The sequence below is a fragment of the Capricornis sumatraensis genome, chromosome X, assembly GCF_032405125.1.
Source record: "Capricornis sumatraensis isolate serow.1 chromosome X, serow.2, whole genome shotgun sequence".
Classification (NCBI taxonomy): Eukaryota; Metazoa; Chordata; class Mammalia; order Artiodactyla; family Bovidae; genus Capricornis; species Capricornis sumatraensis.
This window is the reverse complement of record NC_091092.1, coordinates 135,351,246-135,362,065: the sequence shown is the minus strand read 5'-3', so window position 1 is coordinate 135,362,065 and position 10,820 is coordinate 135,351,246. Positions and strand designations below refer to the sequence as shown.

The 10,820-nt window shown below is 44.0% G+C and overlaps 1 pseudogene; it reads left to right on the top strand.

Moving 5' to 3' along the window:
- Nucleotides 1-2,530: 2,530 nt before the first annotated feature.
- LOC138071070 (small ribosomal subunit protein uS2 pseudogene) lies at nt 2,531-3,505 on the top strand (annotated as a pseudogene).
- The last annotated feature ends 7,315 nt before the right edge of the window (nt 3,506-10,820 follow it).

The following is a 10,820-nucleotide window of genomic DNA, read 5'->3' as shown; positions in this document are numbered from 1 at the left end:
TGGTGGCTCAGATGGTAAAGCATCTGCCTGCAATGCGGGAGACCTGGGTTCGATCCCTGCGTCGGGAAGATCCCCTGGAGAAGGAAATGGCAACCCACTCCACTACTCTTGCCTGGAAAATTCCATGGACAGAGGAGCCTGGTAGGCTACAGTCCATGGGGTCACAAAGAGTCAGACATGACTGAGCGTCTTCACTTCAAGGGTATTTTTATGATTTGCTCTTTGTGTGTCTATATCCTGCTGAGATCATGAAAGTCTGTGTGTATCATACATTTCCTAAAAAAAGAAAAATAGAGTTCCTTTTTTATGCTCCATGGACAGGAAATTACTTTGTGAAGACTTCCTCTTTGTACTGCATTTGCATTTCTGGGCATCAAAAATGCTTGCGATTTAATTTGCCTCCTTGACTGGAATGTTTCTTTACTGGGTTGTCACTACACTTTGCTTCCTTCCACAAAGGTGAGGGTATTTCCATGCTGCCTTGTCATTTTTACAAAAGAGTTTGTTTCCCTGTTATGGAGTTGTGTGACATCACAAGATTTCACTCATATATTCATTTATTTATTCATTTGTTGACTCATTTGCTCCAAAACTATTATGAGTCTTTCATGTACAGAGCCAGAGAGACCTACAGAGAGCACAGAGTGTGGAATCAGTGCATTCCCATGGGTTTGGCTAGATGGTATCACCCACTCAGTGGACATGTGTTTGAGCAAACTCTGGACAATGATGATGGACAGGGAAGCCTGATGTGCTGCAGTCCATGGGATCGCAAAGAGATGGACACGACTGAGTGACTGAACAATGACAAATGGCCTCTGGAATTTTTTTTGAGTGATTCAAAAAAAAAAAAAGGCTTAGGTGTCTTCTTGTTCCAATTAAAAAATGAGAGAGAACTAAAATCAGGCACAGATCCATATTTTGTGAAGCCAGAAGCTGTTGCTCTATGAGACTCCCTCTCGGGAAAAATACTGCAACATGATGAACATGAATTGCCAGAACCTCAGCCAGAGCCCCTGAAGGAGGCTTGTAATTAGGGCCCTTAAACTGAGGCAGCATTAGCCTCTCAGTCAGTCTGCTTTGAAACAAAAACCAGCCACTTTGAATAAATGCATGCTCATTCTTAAGTTCTCTTAAAAAAGAAAGAAATAGCATGGATAGAACGATAAAGCAAAGAAACAAGTGACTGAGTTTATAGCTCATGTCAGCTACCAAGTGATCCATTGAATGCGGCACTCCTATTGTATCATGTATGCTTTGATGTGTTTCTGGAGAGGTGGTGGAAGAAGGAAGCCAGAACGGGGTGCTCCTGTCCTCAGTATGCGCCACCGAGCTAGTTCTACTCGGTCCAGTAAGATGGGCCCTGCATTTCTGGAGCGGGTTCCAAAGATGACACACACACGTCAATAGCCACTGCCCAACATAGGAGGCATTTCCTTTTTTTAGAAGGCAGCAAGACATGGTGTTAAACCCAGAAGAGCTAAGATTACTGCCAGCTGAGGAAATGCAGCTCTTACAAGAAAGGTAACATTTCAGCATGACTTTGATTGATGGGTGACATTTGAAGGTGTGGGGACGCACCTATTCGGGATTTCACACAGAGGACTTGCTGTGAAGTACAGAAGACAGAAAGGCATGAGGCCAGCTTCCTGTGACAGTAACACAGAAAACGAGGACAAGAGGCACCATCGTGTCCAGCCAGCAACCATGAAAAATTTTGAGTTGGGAGTGAAAAGGACCTTTGAGGAAGATTAATTGATGGGATTGGATTTCCCTGATGGCTCAGCCGTAAAGAATCCACCTGTAATGCAGGAGGTGTGGGTTCGATCCCTGGGTTGGGAAGATCCCCTGGAGAAAGAATAGCAACCCACTCCAGTATTCTTGCCTGGAGAATCCCATGGACAGAAGAGCTTGGTGAGCCACAGTCCATAGGGTTGCAAAGAGTCGGACATGACTGAAGTGACTGAGCACGCACACATGCAGTTGATACGATTGGGGTGATTTGGAGATCAATTTAGCTCAGTCTTCCACTTTACAACTTGGGCCCAGAAGGGGCAGCAGTGTGTTAAGAATTCAGTGCGAGTTCGGTAGCCAACTTGGGTCTCCACAGATGCACAATTTTCCCTTTTTGCAACCAAGACATTATGAGTAAGGATCCATCTCCAGTCCTCTGACTTGGAGCACAAAAACCTTGTACTTTCCTACATAAAGGAGCGGGAAAGGGGCAAGAGAAAACTATTTGATGGTTAGCTAAAATATGAGATGTTTCTTTGACAATAAAAAATCTATTTTAAGACCTTTTATAGAAAGTAACACTGTCCAATAGAAATAAGAAATCAAAAATTTTCTAATAACCATGTTTTAAAAAGTTATAAAATGGTGCAGTTAATTTTAGTAACATATTTTATTTACCCGGTAGATTGAAAGCATGATCATCTCATCATGCAGTCAATAAAAAAAAAAAATCATGAAGACATTTTGCATTTGTTTAAAGTAGGTCTTTGGCTTTCGGCGCTACCCAGAGAGGGGTCCATACGGCGTTGTCTTGAATTCCCATCGTAACTTAAAGGGAAGCTTTCACAATGTCCGGAGCCCTTGATGTCCTGCAAATGAAGGAGGAGGATGTCCTCAAATTCCTTGCAGCAGGAACCCACTTAGGTGGCACCAACCTTGACTTCCAAATGGAACAGTACATCTACAAAAGGAAAAGTGATGGCATCTACATCATAAATCTGAAGAGGACCTGGGAGAAGCTGCTGTTGGCCGCTCGGGCCATTGTCGCCATTGAGAACCCGGCGGACGTCAGTGTCATCTCCTCCAGGAACACTGGCCAGCGAGCTGTGCTGAAGTTTGCTGCTGCCACTGGAGCCACTCCTATCGCTGGCCGCTTCACTCCGGGAACCTTCACTAACCAGATCCAGGCCGCCTTCAGGGAGCCGAGGCTTCTGGTGGTCACCGATCCCAGGGCTGACCACCAGCCCCTCACGGAAGCCTCCTACGTTAACCTGCCAACCATTGCCCTGTGCAACACGGACTCTCCTCTGCGCTACGTGGACATCGCCATCCCGTGCAACAACAAGGGGGCGCACTCAGTGGGCCTGATGTGGTGGATGCTCGCCCGGGAAGTCCTGCGCATGCGCGGCACCATCTCCCGAGAACACCCGTGGGAGGTCATGCCGGACCTCTACTTCTACAGGGACCCCGAGGAGATTGAAAAGGAAGAGCAGGCAGCAGCTGAGAAGGCTGTGACCAAGGAGGAGTTTCAGGGCGAATGGACCGCTCCAGCTCCAGAGTTCACGGCTGCCCAGCCTGAGGTGGCAGACTGGTCCGAAGGCGTGCGGGTGCCTTCCGTGCCCATTCAGCAGTTCCCCACTGAAGACTGGAGTGCTCAGCCTTCCACTGAAGACTGGTCTGCAGCCCCCACTGCCCAGGCCACGGAATGGGTAGGAACCACCACCGAGTGGTCGTAAGCTGTTCTTCCAAACACTTGTAGAACTTGCATCAAAATGGAAATCTGGCTGATGGAAATAAACTGTTTCTAAAAAAAAATAAAAAAAATAAAAAAAAAATAAAGTAGGTCTTTGTAATTGTACAATTATGACACATTTGTATTTGTTCTTAACCACGTTTTTTATGAGTTCAACAACTACCTGGGGCTATTGAACAAAGATATCAAGCTTTACACTAAGGTTTAAAAGAGGACAGTTTCTGAATTCCTAGCATGGTATTTCATATTTTAATTGGTCTCACTTATGTGTGATCTGAGCTTCCCAGGTGGTGCTAGTGGTAAAGAACCCACCTGCCAATGCAAGAGACATAAGAGACTCTGGTTCCATCCCTGGGTCGAGAAGATCCCCTGGAGAAGTGCATGGCAACCCACTCCAGTATTCTTGTCTGGAGAATTCCATGCACATTGGAGGCTAGTGGGCTTTAGTCCATAGTGTTGCAGCAAAGAGTCGGACACGACTGAAGTGACTTGGCACACATGCATGCGTGTCTGATCTAACTAGTATTAGAAATTGCAAGAAATAACAATGAATGTCCCTGAAGTCAGACCTCCGTGTGAAGTGTGAAACCTCACTTTTTTGTTCTCTAATTAGAAATCTGGGTGAGGTTACGGCATAGATCTCAACTCCCAGGCCACTCTTTTCCTTGACTTACTGATCTCAACAGTCTAATCTTCCAGGAAGGTGCTGAGTTCCTTTCCTTAATAAAATTTTTCCCACCTAAAATTCAGGGTTTGACATTAACGAAAAAGTCCAAAGTACCAAGCCTGTTTTTGGATAGGAAACACCAGGGAATGATTTTTTTTCCAGCTCCTATTTGCATTTTACCCATTTCATTTGCTACTTCTGGGCACAGATGCTCTCAGCCACCTGTTCTCTGAATAAATTCTTTCCCCAACTGGCTTACCCATTTGTTTTGATACAGGGGCAGAGCAGATTCCAGCCATCACTCACATATTATGCCCATTCAATACGAAAAGCTATGTCCACGTGCAGGTAGGAAGACCAAGTCATGGGCATAATTTCCAAATCTAGCTCTAAAATCTCAAAAAAGCTCATTAAGGGATCTAGGCTGCCGCTTAAGTACTAAAGGGAAGATGAGGAGGAAGGAAAGATACTCATCTCTGATTGAAGATGAAGTGCAGGCTATGAGGGGGGGGCTTTAGGAGGCCTTGATTTTTATATCACCCATAGAACTTGGTGCAGCAAGTGCTTTCAGTTGTAGTTCAGTTGCTCAGTCATATTTGACTCTGTGACCCCATGGACTGCAGCACGCCAGGCTTCCCTGTCCTTCACTATCTCCCAGAGTTTGCTCAGACTCACATCCATCGAGTTGATAATGCCGTCCAACCATCTCTTTCAAGGCCTCACACAAACCCCCTGGATGATCAGTGTGACTGGATCTGCCAAGAGCTTCTTGTTACAAACACCTGGAGCTCACTGAGTGGTTGCTTTCTGTGTTCTGATCTTCCAGGGGGCAGGAAAAGTGCTGGGAGGTCGACACAACAGACAGGAGTTGGAGGGTGAATACCCCAGCTCCTTCCCTCCTTGGGTCGACCATCCCAGGGGTCGCCAGCAGGACTGAGCTCCAGCTGCCCACAGTAGTCCCTTATTTATGAACACTCCATTTCTTTCTTTCCCACTCTGTCCATCTGAGCTTTCTGGAATGATTTCCCAGATAAACTGTTCTCACCCAAGTCTTTGCTTTGAGGTCTGCTTCTGAGGAAGCCAGCCTGAAACATCTGCCCTTGCCAGCATTGCTCAGAAGTCGGTTGTGTCTGGTGCTATGGCAAACACGGTGGTCTTAGGCTCTGATTGCCCCCAGAACAACACTCAGTGTCCCAGGTCTTTTTGCTCTGCTAATTCCTTCTCTTCCCAGAAGTGCCCAGGGATGGGCCCAGCCTTCCTTTTGGTGGACCCAACCTTCTCCGGTACCGTCACTTTTCCCGCCCGGGCTCATGGCAGTGCGACATTTGCCACCTTTCCACTGTTCTTTCTCAAGCCTAGAAGGCTGTCTTCTTTCAGGGATTACACTGATTTTTAGGCTTTCAAAGAGTCTGACCTTTGTCTCTGTTTCTTAAAGACCACCTTGGATGGGCTCATGTGAGCCATTCCTGACAGTTTCTCTTAAGTCAGTTGAGGCAAGTTCCCTCAGGGCTGAAACAGGGGACCTCTTGCCTTGCACCTCCCCTGACAAATGTTCTCCTTTGCATAACCCTTTTCTCTTGCATATGAGGTCCCCAAGCCTGGTCCAACATATCCACAGACTTCACAGCTCTGTAGCTCAACATCCCTGGGAATCAACCCTCCTATGTCCCTTTGCCCTGAGAGCTTCCTGGGTGCAGATGAGGCATGCTTCTCTGTGTAGGCCGGGGAGTCTGCAGAAGAGTGGGATGGCCAAGACCACAGACTCGAACCAGAACCAGACTGCCTGGACTCAAAAATCCCTCTCCGTCTGTTCCCAGTAGGTGACCAGGACCTCTATGTGCCCCAATTTCCTCATGTATCAAATGGGGATGGCTTAGCTCCTGGGGTTGTCTAGGAGATGAACAGGGCACACATATCCATCTACCCTAGAATCTCAGACACAGGAGCACAGAGCCTTGCAGTACAAAATAGCCCAAATTGGTCAGGCTTCTAGTCTTCTCTTTTGCTACTAGTGCGTCATATTTAGTAAAACTTCTTTTCAAAAAATAAGAAAAAAAGACAATAAAACTAAATTTTAGAGGAAAAGGCAAAGCTGTCCAAGGAAACACATCTCTAGTATAAATGTTGAACTGGAAGTGGCTTGGATGTGGAGACCTGGGTTATTTCATGAGGAGCAGTCAGGGAAGGAGGAGTTTGGGGTTTGGTTCCTGAAGGAACCCTTGTGCCATTTCTGGGCAGCCAGGGCTCCCCCTCCTGGTAAACATTCATCAGTTCAGTTCAGTTCAGTCGCTCAGTCGTGTCCGACTCTTTGCCATCCCATGGACTGCAGCATGCCAGGCCTCCCTGTCCATCGCCAATTCCTGGAGTTTATGCAAACTCATGTCCATAGAGTTAGTGACGCCATCCAACCATCTCATCCTCTGTCATCCCCTTTTCCTCCTGCCTTCAATCTTTCCCAGCATCAGGGTCTTTTCAAATGAGTCAGTTCTTTGCATCAGGTGGCCAAAGCATTGGAGTTTCAGCTTCAGCACTAGTCCTTCCAATGAATACTCAGGACTGATTTCCTTTAGGATGGACTGGTTGGATCTCCTTGCAGTCCAGGGGACTCTCAAGAGTCTTTTCCAGCACCACAATTCAAAAGCATCAATTCTTCGGCGCTCAGCTTTCTTTATAGCCCAGCTCTCACATCCATACATGACTACTGGAAAAACCATAGCTTTGACTGGACAGACCTTTGTTGGTAAAGTAATGTGTCTGCTTTTGAATATGCTGTCTGGGTTTGTCATAACTTTGCTTCCAAGGAGCAAGCATCTTTTAATTTCATGGCTGTAGTCACCATCTGCAGTGATTTTGGCATGGCCTGCTGTTTAATTAACAGTGTTAATTCATAGCAAAAGTTGACTTATTTCCTGGGAGCCAGAAAAGGCATGGGGTTTCAAGGTTTGTGGGTCCAGAAATCTCCAAATAGGTGAGTGTCTCTAACAGTGTTATTCAGTCTGAAGCCATTAGTCACAGGTGGCTATTAAAATTGAAATTAAGCTGATTCAAATTGATTACAATTAAAAACTCAGTTACTCAGCATCTATGCTGTATGCACAAATTGTTTACAATTTTTGGCTTTGTGGCTTCCTAAGTCACAGACCCCCACAGAGAAGACCCGTTGGACTCAAATCTTGAGTGTGCCTGTGACAGTGGTGCCCTTGCAAAGTTCTGTCTGTTGCTGTAAGAAGCTCTCAGAATCCAGTGTTGAGGGAGAAGGCCAAGTGGCAAACCAAATGGGCATGACTACTTTAATGAAAAGATGGGAATGATTTTGCAATCAATCCTATCATTATTTTTAAGTGAGTGTTTTTCAAGTTCTTGAGATCAGTTTGTTCTTGTGGGCAAATTAAGCATGTCTTCAAAAATCTCGTTTGTGCCATTAAACTGATGAGCACACTCTTCCTGGTGCAGAGATAAATTCCAGCTCTGACAAGGTCAGCCGATGACACATGCTAAATTGGTGGGCTCTTAATTATTGAAGTTTTAGTAGAACTATCATTTTCTCTAGTAAACATTTCGTTTCAGTTGCTTTTTCAGAATTTGAGTTGCCTCAGTGACTAATTAACATATAAGAGATATTGAATTGCTCTGTAACTATGTGAGTGATTTCCATTTTTCCCTCTGCTGGTATTTGCTCTCGCCTTCATTTCCCAGACTGGCACAAAAAAGGGAAGAATAACACCCTAGGCAGGCCCATAAGATCACATGTAGAATTTGTGGTATAATATTAGGGACTCTTGTTGTTGCTATTTCCGTAACATAAATTTAAGAAATTTTGAAAACTCTGTTTCAAACAGTTGATAAGTAACTTTTCCCACACTGCGTTTGAATTACCCCATGGTTCCAGGAGCTATAATAACAGGTTTTCAGAGAAAATTAAGAAAACCTATAGAGAATTAATGTGGGGAACACTTGCATGACTCTAATAAAGTTTCTGTTAAGTACTTGAGTACCTGAATCTATTCAAGATGTTCTTATTCAGCATTTCACGTTTATATGGTTACAGATCACCCATTTTGAAAGTCTCTGAACAGTATGTTAGTGTTGTTTTTTGGAAGTTTGGGGAAATATAATATGGGCCTCAGTGTGAACTAATGAACTGCCCCTCCTTCTGTTCATTGCCTCCCTCTGAAGTAGGAGCCCCCAGTGGGATATTTTTGTTTTATATAAAAGACCCCCTCTGCAAGGTACCCTGGATGCTAGGTGGATTACCTGACTGCCCTTCTCCTTACTCCTCCTGTGCCCGGACACTTCCTATGTTCCTGAGTAGGATCTCTACCCACACCCTTCATAGTGCTAGTTCTTAAGCATCATGATGGGATTTGGGTGCACCTATCTCTCAGATGACAGTGATAATGTAGAGATGTGCAATTTAAGTTCCCAGTGGTACCTAAAGGAAGAAATGAAAAAGCACTACTTCCTGGAAAAATTATACTTCTTACTTTCCAAATTCATCCTATCATTTCAATTTGGGGCTGATTTTTCTTGCTTTAGGGTTTTTCTCTGCCAAGACTAGCAGCTTCAGTTCATGCCAGGCCAGCCTTCACTTGGTGATGAATGAGCTATGATTCGAGATAGAGTATGTTATACTTTTATCATTTGGCCTGGAAAAGTATTAGTCCCTAACAGGGTTTACTAGTAAGCACTACTTGTTCCTTCTTTTAAAAAGAGCACATTGTTAATTTATTGTTTAGTAAATATTTTTCTTCTGACATTCAAATTTGGCTGTGAATCTGGGGTGAGGCACAGGCACATGGATGTTCACCATGGTGCCTAGTTTCTGACTTTGATGTCAAGAGAACAGTGTGTCTCTGGCTGTGTATAAAGTAGAGCTAATAATAGGTCCTGCCTTGCAGGTGTGTTGGGAAAGGAAGCTGATAAAGCACAGTGTTAGCATGAGTGGAAAAAGATGATGAATATTTTTAATATTGTTGTCCATTTATTTCCATACTTTTCTGAACAACTGATTTGTGAGGGAGAGAGTCAGTGGTTTACACTTCATTGTTTTTCTTTTTTGTCTGTATCTTTCTTCCCTTCCTTGACTCCTCATACCCATGGAGTTTCTATTCCTTGGATTCGTTTACCTACTCCTAATGTCACTTCTTTCTTACCCTTCAGTCTGGTTTTCAAAATACAGCCTTACCAGAAAGGTTTTAAAATATGTTAGTCTTGGTATTTTCTCATTGGTTTGTGACCTTTTTCTCATTTGCCTTGCATTTCCTCTCCTATATGTCACTGGAATTGAATCTTTTAAGATTGTTTTATTTTTTAATTGAAGTATAGTTGATTTACAAAATCGTATTAGTTTCAGATGTACAGAAAAGTGATTCCATCATATATATATATAATCTTTTCCATTATAGGTTATTAGAAGATACTGACTATGGTTCCCTGTGCTATATAGTAGGTCCTTATTGTGTATCTGTTTTATATATAGTAGTGTATATCTTTTAATTTCATGGCTGCAGTCACCATCTGCAGTGATTTTGGAGCCCAAAAAAATAAAGTCTGATACTGTTTCCACTGTTTCCCCTGTTTCCCCGTCTATTTCCCATGAAGTGATGGGACCAGATGCCATGATCTTCATTTTCTGAATGTTGAGCTTTAAGCCAACTTTTTCACTCTCCTCTTTCACTTTCATCAAGAGGCTTTTTAGTTCTTCTTCACTTTCTGCCATAAGGGTGGTGTCAGCTGCATATCTGAGGTTATTGATATTTCTCCTGGCAATCTTGATTCCAGCTTGTGTGTCTTCCAGTCCAGCGTTTCTCATGATGTACTCTGCATATAAGTTAAATAAGCAGGGTGACAATGGCCATGAAATTGAAAGATGCTTACTCCTTGGAAGGAAAGTTATGACCAACCTAGACAACATATTCAAAAGCAGAGACATTACTTTGCCAACAAAGGTCCATCTAGTCAAGGCTATGATTTTTCCAGTGGTCATGTATGGATGTGAGAGTTGGACTGTGAAGAAAGCTGACCACCAAAGAATTGATGCTTTTGAACTGTCGTGTTGGAGAATACTCTTGAGAGTCCCTTGGACTGCAAGGAGATCCAACCAGTCCATTCTGAAGGAGATCAGCCCTGGGATTTCTTTGGAAGGACTGATGCTAAAGCTGAAATTCCAGTACTTTGGCCATCTCATGCAAAGAGTTGACTCATTGGAAAAGACTCTGATGCTGGGAGGGATTGGGGGCAGGAGGAGAAGGGGATGACAGAGGATGAGATGGCTGGATGGCATCACTGACTTGATGGATGTGAGTCTGAGTGAACTCCGGGAGTTGGTGATGGACAGGGAGGCCTGGCGTGCTGCGATTCATGGGGTCGCAAAGAGTCAGACACGACTGAGCGACTGAACTGAACTGAGTATGTATCTATTAATCCCAAACTCCTAATTTATACCTCACTTCTCTTTCCCCTTTCTCACTTTTCTATATGTGTGTCTGTTTCTGTTTAGTAGATAAGTTCATTGGTATCATATTCATTTGTATTATTTTCTAAAATATTTGCTGATTGATTTACTTTTGGCTGGACTGGAGTCTTGGTTGCAGCATGTGGGATCTTTTATGTTGCAGTGTGTGGGCTTAGTTGCCCCGTGGCATGTGGAATCTTAGTTCCCTGACC